The 13,542-nt window shown below is 42.2% G+C and overlaps 1 protein-coding gene across 1 annotated transcript in view; it reads left to right on the top strand.

Moving 5' to 3' along the window:
- ARHGAP42 (Rho GTPase activating protein 42) overlaps window positions 1-13,542 on the top strand; it is a 359,221-nt gene that overhangs the window by 92,586 nt on the left and 253,093 nt on the right. The window lies entirely within an intron of this gene.

Below are 13,542 nucleotides of genomic sequence, written 5' to 3' on the forward strand. Positions count from 1 at the left end.
TTCTTGTCTAGCCCTTGCTAGACAAGTTTTGGAAATCCTACCTTAGTGGCTGCCTACATCTTGACCAGGAACTTGGTGTCCCCTCATTTGCAACTAAAGGTGTTTCAGAGTAGGGGTGCAGAGATTAGAAATTTCCTCCAGTATTTGCTTGCCAGGGACGATACATAGCTCTTATGTATTCCACCAACCCAGTAACTTTATAGGAAGCAGGCAGGTGAATACATTCCTTCCTTGTTAACATACAGATCCATTCTACCATTCTATATCCTTCCCTTAACTCCTAACTCTTCTTTTCTTCCCCCCCCCCTCTGTGTTATCCTGCTTGGGCCTTATTCACATGTCACTGGCCTAGTGGGCTTTGACAGGGCCAAATTTTGCAAGGAATTAATTTGCCTGTGGTGAGTGAACATGGATTTTTTTTTTTTTCCGAACTGACTCTCTCTAATTATGATGAGAGATCTCAAAAAGATGATTAATAGTCGTTATCACAGTTTTTTTTTGCTCTGTGCCTTCGATGTCATGTAGGATTACATAACCAAAGGACCCGTCTTTACATTCCCACGCTGTTTCTTTAAAATACAGGGCTTCTTGGGAATACATTTACCCTCTCTCTGACTCATTTTGAAACCATTTTTAACAGTAAAGCACAGTGGAGAGATGAACCTCCTTGTATCGTCCCTTTTCTTTAACACGGCAGTCTACATAAAACTATCTTTTTCTGGTGCAGTTGTATTTAAAACCAAACCAGCACTGAATCATGTTCGTAGAAACCATGCTTAGACAAAACCTGAGCTCTAAAATCAGTGTATTTATAAAAGTGGGAATACTGTACAGCTGAGTAGAAAGCCTTCTCAGAATGATGACTTGGATTACAAAGTTAAGCTTTAGTTTAGTTTAGTTTAGAAGTTGCTGGTATACTTCTGCTAAGCACTGGAGTTGACTTTCTGTCCTTTCACTTGAATTTCTTTGATAAATGATGCCCAGAGCCTAAGGTAGCCAAGTTTCACAGTCTTTGTATTTTACATTTTAAACTCTAATATTTTATAAAGCTTAATCACATTACCAGATGCTACCTTCACAATGTGCTGGGTGGAAAACTTCCCACTGTGACTTGTTCTACTTAGAATCAAATTGAGTGTAATACTTGGAGCAGCTGCTGTAGCCCAGCATTTCTCAGTGGGACACTATTGATCATACAGCATGTTTCGGGCTTTGGATAATTTTCCTGCATGTGATGCTTTTTGTAGAAAAGAACAAAATGAATATATCGTTCTTAGCTTACCTTGATTTAACAGGGGACTATAGCCTTCTTAAAGATAAGAGTTCAATGAAAGGCAGCTCTTAGGAAAAGCTGCAATATGTTCACTATTTTTCAACATGTATTTCAGATAATATTTATTTAGTAAAGTGGCTGATATCAAGGAAAAGATGGGGAAAATGCAGCTGTGATATAGAAATTGGAAAGGAGAAAAAGAGGTTACATTGGCAAGAACCTATTGGACAAAGGCCAAGAGGAAGACCACAAAAGTCTACTCTGGACTCGGTTGCGCTTCACTGGATCAAATGGGGGTGGGCAATCATTTGTCCTCGAGGGCCACAACGATGAATATGCTTGAGATCAATTTCATGCATCTTGGTGAAACGTGAGTGCTAAATTTGCTGCAAGGTCAAACTGTTTTTAATTTCTCACCGTTCAGAAATGAGATCTGCAAAGCTCCCTAGAAGTATTACTAATTTGTAAGAGGAATTCACCCACATGAGCAGCAGCAATATGAAAATAAGCAACAAGAATAAATCCAAATAATTCTTGGGAGACCGAGTAAACAAAATTTTATTTGTAACATTTTGTTTTGTTCAGAAAGGTAGCATATAAAATTTGAATAGCTAAATTAAACTAAAACTAAACTAAACCTTAAGTTTGTATACCGCATCATCTCCATAAAGATAGAGCTCGACACGGTTTACAGGTAATTCAATAAATGAGGGAAGGACATAATAAGAATTAGAGGTTATGAAGTGGATAGCTAGCTTTACATTTTAAATAGATAGCTTTACGTTTTGGAAAAAAGCCAGGTTTTGAGAAGCTTTCGGAGAATTGGAATGAGCCTAGGTTCCGCAGCGGGGCAGAGAGGTTATTCCAAAGCTCAGTGAATTTGAAGAAAAGGGATTTCCCTAATTTCCCTGCATACATGACACCTTTTAACAAGGGGAAAGATAGTTTGAGTTTGTGGGCGGATCTGGTAGTGTCAGGTCTCGAAGAATTCCAGGATAGTGGGATTAGGGGAGGAAGAATGCCATGTAGGATCTTGAAAATTAGGCAGGTACATTTAAAGTGAATCCTAGAAATCACCGGAAGCCAGTGAAGTTTTGACAGAAGCAGGGAAACATGATCGAATTTGCTTTTGCGAAGATCAACCTAGCCGCAGTGTTCTGGATCCGCTGAAGTCTTTGAAGATTTTTCTTGGTTAGACTTAGACTTAGATGGAGTTACAATAGTCCAGTCTGGAAAGAATGATTGATTCTACAAGGAGAGCAAAATGTTGATCATAGCATATATTTGTACAGAAATGTAGCCATCTGTATTCACTGGATGGGAATTTGCAATGGGAATTTGCAACCATGGAGTACCTCTGTAAGCATTTGTACTAACATTTGGTCAACTGTTTCTAGTAGATTAATGCTTCTCAACCTTCTCCTGGAGACACACCTAGTCAGTTGGGTTTTTAGGATCACCACAGTGAATACGCATCAGATAGATCTGCATATGATGGATCTCGACTATAAACAAATTTATCTCGAGCAATGGCGTGGCAAGGGTGAGAGGCACCCTGGGGCAGTGGTACCCCTCCCCCACCCTCATTTCTGCCCCCTGCTCCTTCCTCGATATCCCCCTGCCGCACGCATGCCCCCTCTTCCCTTCCCCCGTACCACGAGCTGTTCACCGCCACGAGCAACAAGACCTTCAGCGTGCTCCTTGCGGCATCTGGAAGTGACATCAGCAGGAGAGACGATGCAGTTGAGGAACACATTAAAGTTGTTGCTCGCGGCAGTGAACAACTAGAGGTATGGGGGTAGGGAAGGGGGGTGTGCACTAACGTGCCCGGGCAGACCGCCCTCCCCTTTATGATGCCACTGCATGCATATTCATTATGGTAATTCTATAAACCTGACTGACAAAGTATGCCTCCAGGAGTATGCCTCCAGGAGAAGCTCTGCAGTAGATCATTGGGGGGAGAGAGGTCAGTTAGTGTGCATTCAAAATGGTCAATAAATGATGCTTAGAACCTAAGAGTTCTAATTGTCCTGTATTATCTCTTAAATTTCTTCGGCAGCATGTGTGGTTCTCTTTAGCAACATGTTAGTCAATCACAAAGCTTATTCCATGTACTTTTAGCTAGAGTCTCTATAAATTGCTCCAAAGATTTGTTGTACCTTTGCAAGGAGATGTCTCAGTTTTGGTGTACCAAGAAAAATAACAAGGGCTTGGCCTTGCGTTGATCGTGCAGGAGCTCTAGACTTGGACTTCCAAACTGGGGGTTGTGATGGGGTCATGAGGCCCACATTCGGTGTTGTGATGTGAGCGGGCCTTCCAAAAGATGACATCATCCCAAACCATTAGGTGCCCTTTGTTTTTCTGTCACAGTGCAAGTGGAGTGGTGGCAGCTATTTCTTTTGTGTTTACTTTGTGCTCTTCCATTTTTGTCAACAAGTTGGCATGAGTTATTTTCAGCCCGTAGAACAGTATCTAGGACCTTGTCCCATGATCTGAATGCGATACATAATTACCATAAGCAGAACTAAACCAGCTGCCACAGAGGGAAATACCCCAACTGTGGTTTTAAATCACATGGTGTCATGTTCATGATGTCTGTATATGGAAGTCATCAAATCAAATGGAGGCAAGTAGGTACATAACTGTTTAAATTATATGGTACTTGGACAATAATTACACACAGAGTGACTTTAATGTATAGTTTCATTTCATGGGCCAAAGGTTTCTTCATTGTTACTGTGGGTACTGTAGACGAGATGAACTTTGGTCTCTCTTTTTGAAAGGCACTTTTGCTAGAGATGCAGAAATGTGTTGGGGGGAGGGTAACTGTGCTGGGGGAACTTGGAGAAAGTGGTTGAATATCTCATGGGATGCTGTTAGGTCCATCACTTAAAGGTGGAAATAGTTTTTAAAACTTGCCACTTTGCAGATGATATAAAACTCAGTAATAGGCAAGACACCTCTGATGGTGTGGATAGCATGAGGAGGGATCTAGCAAAGCTATATCAATGGTCCAGAAATAAGCAAATAAATGTTAAACAAATGCAGGGCCATGCACGTGGGCAACAGAAACCTAAGGAAGCAGAACCAGCAGGGTCATGCCCTTGGGCTTCAGAAACATAAGGAAGCAGAACCAGCAGGGTCATGCATTTTGGTTACAGAAACCTAAGGAAGGATCGTATCCATAGGACAAACGACTGGCTGCATGGATGATGCAGGGAGATGAACTTTGGATTCCTGAAACCTAAGGAAGCGGAACCGGCAGGGTCATGCACTTGGGCTACAGAAACCTAAGGAAGCAGAACCGGCAGGGTCATGCACTTGGGCTACAGAAACCTAAGGAAGCAGAACCGGCAGGGTCATACACTTGGGCTTCAGAAACATAAGGAAGCAGAACCGGCAGGTTCATGCACTTTGGTTACAGAAACCTAAGGAAGTAGAACCGGCAGGGTCATGCATTTTGGTTACAGAAACCTAAGGAAGGAGCAAATGACTGGCTGCACGGATGGTGCAGGGAGATGAACTTATAATTCCTGAGCCATGGAGAGGCGCTGCAAGGACTACAGGGACGTGATGGACTTCACCTGACCAGAAGGGGAAAGAACGTCTTTGGACACCGACTAGCCCGCCTACTTCGTAGGGCTTTAAACTAGGTAAGTTGGGGGAGGGTACCCACTCACATGCTGGCGCAAGTAACCAACTTGGCGAGGTAAGTTGCCAATCCATTTCTGAGTCCGAGGTAAGTACACACTACATTTCCGAGTCAGAGGTAAGTACACACATTGCAAACAGTATTATAGGAGTCCAATTAGCTCAAGCAGGAAAATCTACACAGAGACATAGCAAACATAAGGTATGGAGGGCTATGTACGTTAATGCCCACAGTTTGGGCAATAAGATTCTGGAATTAGAAACAGAAATGAGGAACGCCGACCTAGATGTGGTGGCGATATCCGAGACTTGGTTCACGGACTCCCATGGGTGGGATATGGCTATACCGGGATACAACTTACTTCGGCAGGACAGAGAGGGCAAAATGGGAGGAGGGGTAGCACTATACACTAAAGAGGACATCAAAGTTACCAAAATCGCAGATGTCAAGTACACCGGGGAATCCCTCTGAGTGAATTTGGCTAGGGGGAAGGACAAATGCCTGTATCTTGGTGTAGTATACAGACCTCCAAGACAACAGGAGGACATGGATATAGAATTAGTCGAAGACATTGAGAATATCACTTTGCGTGGAGACACAATATTGTTAGGAGACTTCAATATGCCTGATGTGGATTGGAACAATCTTTCCGCTACGACCAGCGGCAGCAGGAAGCTATTAACCTCTATAAAGGGAGCGAGACTCAGACAAATGGTATTAGAGCCCACTAGGGATCGGGCGATACTAGACCTAATACTCACTAACGGAGAAAGTGTCACAGAGGTCTCGGTAGGCGATACGTTGGCCTCCAGTGATCACAACATGATATGGTTCAACTTCAGGAAAGGTTTCATTAAGTCAAGCACATCAACCAAGGTCCTCAACTTTTAAGGGCACAAACTTCGAAAGCATGGGAGATTTCGTCCATCGGGCACTGCAAAACCATGCCGAAACAGTTAATGTAGAGGTAATGTGGTCAACTCTGAAATCAACCTTACACGAAGCAACCAACCGCTATGTCAAATCAGTAAGTAAACGGCGAAGAAACAATAGACCACAGTGGTTCTCTGTGGAGATCTCAGACCTCATAAAAAAGAAGAAAAGAGCGTTCATCCTCTACAAACAATCAGAGAAGCGAGAATCCAATGAAGACTATCTGGCAAAGTCAAAAACGGTCAAAACGGCAGTCAGGGAGGCCAAACTCCGAATGGAGGAGAACCTTGCGAAGAACATCAAGAAGGGTGATAAATCCTTCTTCCGGTATATTAGTGACAGAAAAAGAAACAGATGGGATAGTACGCCTTAGGAAACCCGACGGGAACTATGTAGAATCGGACTCCGACAAAGCCAAACTTTTAAATGAATACTTGTGCCCGTTCTTCACTTGCGAGGCGCCAGGATCCGGCCCTCAGCTGCCGATGAAGGAAAACTCAGAAGACCCGTTTCGAAATTTCGAGTTTATGCCCAGCAGGGTCTATGAGGAGCTATCAAGACTCAAGGTGAACAAAGCTATGGAACCGGACAAACTACACCCCAGGGTGCTCAGGGAGTTGAGTGACGTCCTGGCGGAACCGTTATCTGCACTCTTCAATCTTTCCCTAAGTACAGGAAGAGTCCCATTGGATTGGAAAATGGCTAACATCATTCCACTCCACAAAAAGGGATGCAGGACGGAGGCTGAGAATTATAGGCCGGTGAGTCTCACATCGATAGTGAGTAAACTTATGGAAACACTAATCAAACGCCAATTGGATACGATCCTGAACGAGGAGAATCTACGAGATCCCCATCAACATGATTTTACGAAGGGAAGGTCCTGCCAATCAAATCTGATCAGCTTCTTTGGGTAATAAGAAAGCTGGATATAGGGGAGTCCCTGGACGTCGTGTACTTGGACTTCAGCAAAACGTTTGATAGTGTCCCACACCGCAGGTTATTGAGCAAGATGGGTTCGATGGGACTGGGTGAAACATTAACCGCATGGGTTAGGGACTGGCTTAGAGGTAGACTTCAGAGGGTAGTGGTAAACGGTACCCTTTCCGATACGACGGTCTATGTCCCGATCCTACTTAACATCTTCATAAGAGACTTGGCTGAGGGGCTTCGAGGTAAAATTACATTATTCGCCGATGACGCCAAACTATGCAATATAGCAGGCAACTGCACAACAGATGAAAGCACAGTGCCCGAGAAAAGCTCAATGCCCGACAGTATGACGCAGGACCTACTCCTGCTGGAGCATTGGTCAAAGACTTGGCAACTAAATTTCAATGCCAAAAAATGCAAGGTCATGCACCTTGGCGGCAAAAATCCATGCAGGACTTACACCCTAAATGGTGAGATCCTAGCAAGGACTGTAGCAGAACGTGACTTTGGGGTGATCATTAGCGAAGACATGAAGACTGCCAATCAAGTGGAGAAAGCTTCATCCAGGGCTAGACAAATCATGGGCTGTATCCGTAGAAGTTTCGTCAGCCATAAGCCCGAAGTCATAATGCCGTTGTACAGACCATGGTGAGACCCCATCTGGAATACTGTGTACAATTCTGGAGGCCGCATTATCAAAAAGATGTGCGGAGAGTTGAGTCGGTTCAGCGAATGGCCATCAGGATCTCAAGGTTCTCCCGTATGAGGAACGACTGGGTAAGTTGCAGCTGTACTCACTCGAGGAACGCAGAGAGAGGGGAGACATGATCGAGACGTTCAAATATGTCACAGGCCGTATCGAGGTGGAAGAGGATCTCTTTTTCCTTAAAGGACCCACGGCAACAAGAGGGCTTACGTTGAAAATCAGGGGTGGGAAATTTCATGGCGACACCAGAAAATATTTCTTCACCGAAAGGGTGGTTGATCGCTGGAATAATCTTCCACAGCAGGTATTTGAGGCTGGCAGCGTGCCAGATTTTAAGAAAAGATTGGATTGGCATGTGGGATCTCTTCATGGAGGTAGTTAGGGGGTGGGCCATTAGTGTGGGCAGAATAGATGGGCCGTGGCCCTTTTCTGCCATCATGTTCTATAGGTCATGCACTTGGGCTACAGAAATCTAAGGAAGCAGAACCGGCAGGGTCATGCACTTTGGTTACAGAAACCTAATGAAGCAGAACCAGCAGTGTTATGCACTTGGGCTACAGGAACCTAAGGAAGCAGAACCGGCACGGTCATGCACTTGGGTTACAGAAACCTAAGAAAGCAGAACTGGCAGGGTCATGCACTTGGGTTAAAGAAACCTAAGGAAGCAGAACCGGCAGGGTCATGCACTTGGGTTACAGAAACCTAAGGAAGCAGAACCAGCAGAGTCATACACTTGGGCTATAGAAACCTAAGGAAGCAGAACCGACAGGGTCATGAACTTTGGTTACAGAAACCTAAGGAAGCAGAACTGGCAGGGTCATGCACTTTGGTTACAGAAACCTAAGGAAGCAGAACCGGCAGAGTCATACACTTGGGCTATAGAAACCTAAGGAAGCAGAACCGGCAGGGTCATGCATTTTGGTTACAGAAACCTAAGGAAGCAGAACCGGCAGAGTCATGCATTTTGGTTACAGAAACCTAAGGAAGCAGAACCGGCAGTGTTATGCACTTGGGCTACAGGAACCTAAGGAAGCAGAACCAGCAGGATCATACACTTGGGCTACAGAAACCTAAGGAAGCAGAACGATTTATGGAAGGGAGTTCTTCTGTGCTCGAAAGAAGAGTGGGACTTTGGGGGCAATAATTTCTGATGAACATTAGGTAGCCAAACAGGGCACTGGCATTGGCCAGAGCCAGAAGGATGCATAGGAAGAGGAATTGCCAACAGGAAGAAGGAAGTGATCGTGCCTCTGCATAAGTTTTTTTGATGAGGCTCCATCTAGAGTACTATCCTATTCTATTCATATTATTTATGTGCTGCCTCTGTCCTCCAATGAAGACTCAAAGTGGTTTACAATATCTCATAACAAAATTTGGAGACTGCACCTTCAAAAAGATATAACCAGGATGGAGAGTCTGTTCAGAGGGCGGCTTCCAAAATGGTTAGTGGTCTTCATTATAAAAGCATATAGAGACAGGCTCATAGATGTCAATACGTATACTTTGGAAGAAAGACGAGAGAGAGGAGATAAGACTGAGACAGTTAAATATATCTGTGCCATAATTGAACTGGAGGCAGGTCTCTCTCAACTGAAATGAAGTTCTGGAATGAGGGGATATAAGATGATGATAAAAGGGGATAGATTCGGAAGAAATCTAAGGAACCACTTTACAGAAAGAGTGGTGGATGTGTCGAGTGATGTCCAGTGGAGGTGGTGGAGACAAAGACTGCATCTGAATTCAAGAAAGCATAGGTTAGGCATATGGGATCACTCAGAGGGAGGAAGAGATGAACGATTATATGGATGGCAAATAGAATGGGCCCTTTTGCCTTTATTTGCTGTAATTTTTATTTTAATGTTTCTATGTTTCTTCATTTTCTCATTGTTCATCCTCCTTTGATTAGAACATAAAGAGTTGCCATACCGGACAGACCAAAGGTCCATTAACAGTGACCAACCCAGGTCACACCTACCTGGCAAGATCCCGAACAGTGAAAAACAGATTTTATGCTGCTTATACTAGAAATAAGCAGTGAATTTTCCCAATCTCCTGTTGAGGCTTTTAGAGGACTCCATTTGAGGTACTTTTCAGTCTCTATTATAGTTCTCTATTACAATACATTCACGTTATGATGCCTCTTTACTTCACATGCACATAGATTGGCTGAGCCATTGTATTTAAGAGGAAAATGTTCCTATGGGAGCAACTTACCAAGTCAGATATTTGTAAACACTTTCCATGTTTGCCTTTTAAAGTTATTCCTTAAACTGCTTTTATAGCATTCTAGAAGTGCTATGTAGAGACAGGATTTCCTTTATTATGTTTTGAAATGTTGCAATATTTCTGAGAAGTTATTCAGAGCTATATCTGATTCATGATGGTCGTCATTGCACTTAATTGGTTTCTTAACCCAAAACACTATGACATTCTAATAAGAAAGTTCTTTTCACATTTCCTAGCAGTGAATATGTATCGTACTATTCTATTTATTTAATTATTTAGTGAGATCTTTTATGAAGAGATTCGCCCATGTAACTTCATGGACTGTACCCTTGTCTTTGTGCTTTTTGAAAGCGTAAACAATTGATTTGTGTTAGCTTTTCTCTATGCCAGGATTTTGTAAACTTCGATCATATTATCCATGCCCCCCCCCCCCCCCAGCCATCTCTTCTCAAAGCTGAAGAGCCCTTACCTCTTCTTTTCCTCATATGAAGAGTTCCATCTTGTTAAGTCATTTCTGTTGCCCTTCTTTGAACCTTTTCTAATTCTGAGATATATATTGTTTGAGATGGACATAGAGCAATACAGAGGCTTTATAATATTCTTTGTCATATTTTCAATTATTTTCAGTTTACTTTTTTTTTTTTTTTTGGCTGCTGCCGTACAGTGAGTGGACATCTAAGATGACATCTAGATCTTTTTATTGAGTGGATTAGCCCGTTAGTTTTGACACTAAACTAAACTAAACCTTAAGTTTATATACCGCATCATCTCCACGGAAGTGGAGCTCGGCACAGTTTAAAAGAACTTAAAATATAAGAAGAGAAAGGAAAAGGTTTACATGAGCTTATATATAGAATGGAAGAGTAAGGGGGAAAATAGAATTACATGTTAGAGAAGAGCCAAGTTTTCAGTTGCTTGCGGAGTAGTTGGAGAGAGCCCAGGTTCTGCAGCGGGATAGTAAGGTCGGTCCAGAGGCCTGTGATTTTGAAGAGAAGAGATTTTCCCAGTTTACCTGCATAGAGAATACCGTGTAGAGAGGGGAAGGATAGTTTATATCTTTGGGCGGGTTCATCTAACAGGGAACCAGAGATGAATTAGACCAGGGGTCTCCAAATTATGGTACATCTGGCCCACTATATGATTTTATCCGACCCGTGGAAGAATTGTGCGAAAATGCGCCAATTGGACTAATTTTCGAATGGGAATTTGCAAAAAAAAAAACAACAAACAAAAAACCCCACCCCAAAAAACGGGATGTTGATAGATTTCAAATGCATTCATTAAAATTGTGTTCAAAATATGCTGATATTCCACATTGTTAATATTAATATTATTCACAACTTTATTTAATACTGAATCGTAATTGTATACTTTGCGATATTTCGTTGCACTTGTTAGGCCTCGATTGACAGTGACTATTTGCGGCATTGTAGGTAGCTCTGGCACTGTGACTAATCTTCTACGGCCTGCTGAAAAGTGCTGAAGTATCCAATGTGGCTCTCGTGGCGAAACGTTTAGAGACCCCTGAATTAGACCATCGGCAAAAGGGACTCAATTCTTCTTAAAAACAGCAACAAAGATAAAACTTCTTTGCAGACCTCTGTTCTATGTGCTATTACTATTATTACTTATCTTTTCTATAGTGTTGTACATTAACATATAAGAGGCATTCCTTGCTCAATAGAGCTTACAATCTAATTAAAGCAGACATCTTTTTAAAGATGCATTTAGTCTATGACTTACCGATTTAGAATTTTTAATTTTTTGACTCAATATTTTAAATTTTACCCTTTCTCGTGTTAACTTCCCCTCTATGTTTTTCATACTCTGAAAAGAAATTGTAACTTTTTCCTCCTACCCCTCACGACTCATGTGTGTCTTACTTTGTAAGTTTTAATTTATGTTATTGTATTCACTGTCCACTTTTTAATTTGAATTGTACATCGCTTAGGAAATTAAATAAGCGATTTATCAAGCATTAATAAAAACTTGAAACAAACAGGACAAATAGGGGTTAGGGAGTTCCTCACAGAGGGAATGATAAAACAGACATGGGTACTTTATAAGTGGGTGGGAGTTAGGAGTTAAAAGCTGCCTCGAAAAAGTAGGAATTTTCATGTATGACCCGTTTCATCTATTTATATTCTTTGAGAGAAATTACTGTTGCTTCTTTTACCATAGTTAGTGATTAGAGGTGCATAACTAGGTCATCCATATAACCCATTTGAGTGCATGCATTATTTTGGTATACCAACAAATCTGCGCATGACAATTGCGCTCCGACAAATGTGCCCCGACAACTGCGTGCACGGACAAGTGCAGACACGACAATTGCGCCCCGTGACTGAATGTGCCATAAGTGGATATCTTGAAGGCCCTGATTTGCTCAGGCGCCTCAAGCCCCTCCCAAGGGACAGAAACCTGAGGAGTATGAGCAAATCAGGCCTTCAAGATATCCAAATAGGTAAAGGGTTCCTGTAATCATGATGTAAATCTTACCCTAGCACTAGATAGGATGCATTTGATGGGTCGCCTCCCATTCAGTGCGCGCATTTCTCTTGCGAACAGTTGTTGGGGCACTATGGTCGTGCGTGCATTTGACGGGTCACTGTTATTTTACCTAATACTTTGCCACTGAAGAAGGCTGAAGTTTATTGCATGAAACAAACATAGCATTAGGTTTTAACCAACCTCTTTGTAAAGAGGATGAACTAAAAATATAATACATTAGCTTAAAACTAGGCAACAGTCTGCAGTGCCTTGAACAATTAGCACTTGTAGCTTTTTTATAATTCACACTCAAAAACATGATTAGAGTCTTATCCAAGTCTTGGAAGAGAGAGAAAAGATGGTAAATTATTCAGGCAAAACGGGTTTAGAGTTTACTGTGAGCTGTTGTTCAATTATCAGTTATCCTGGTGTGAAAAAGTATGTGAACCCTTCATTCATTAGCTGGTAGAACCTCCATGAGGAGCAAGTAACTTCAGCTAAACATTTCCTATATCTTTTAAGCAGCCTCTTTGGGCTAGATTCACTAAGCTTACTGATCGTGTACCGATCAGTTTGCGACCACTTTGCGACCCCCGACCCGATTCACTAACTTCGTGGCCAATCCGATTCCAATCCACACATTCAAATGAGGGGAAACAGCATGCAAAGCAGGAAAGACACGATTCACTAATCTTTTTCCGTCTAACTCTGTATTAAGCCATATGGAGATACTACAGTGTTCAATACATAAATCCAGCGTTATTCCTTGTAGTTTAAATATTGCTCTACATTAACCACTCCCTCCCTCCTATAATTTAACTGATCGATAACTCTCCATTTTAATTCCCCAGCATCATGATTCTGAGCTATACAGTGTTCCACTATAGGAGCTTGTATCACCTTAGTTTTAATCCGTGATTTATGTTCGTTCAATCTAACATGGATTTATGTATTGAACACTGTATCTCCATATGGGCTTAATACAGCGTTAGAGTGGATGTCTCTAGTTTGATCTGAAACAGTGAGTGGGGGAAGAGTCTAAACGGTGAATAAGAAATTCAAGGGAGGTTCCATATGTCTGGAGCTCACGTCATCACGTGGCCCTGGCCGATGGGGCGGCCCCAGTTATTTAAATGGAAAAACGTTGCCGCCATCTTTGTAGAGAATTGGTAGTTGTCGGCAGGGATTAGGTAAGCATAAGATACTTAGATAAATTGGCAACGGTAAGTTTTTTTTGTTAATACGTTCAATGGCATTGGACTTTTGTTTTAAAAATAAGAAGGTACTTTGAATGTTGTCGCCTATGATTATTTTTAGTTCCTGTATGAG

Source organism: Geotrypetes seraphini, chromosome 6 (genome assembly GCF_902459505.1).
Source record: "Geotrypetes seraphini chromosome 6, aGeoSer1.1, whole genome shotgun sequence".
Lineage (NCBI taxonomy): Eukaryota > Metazoa > Chordata > Amphibia > Gymnophiona > Dermophiidae > Geotrypetes > Geotrypetes seraphini.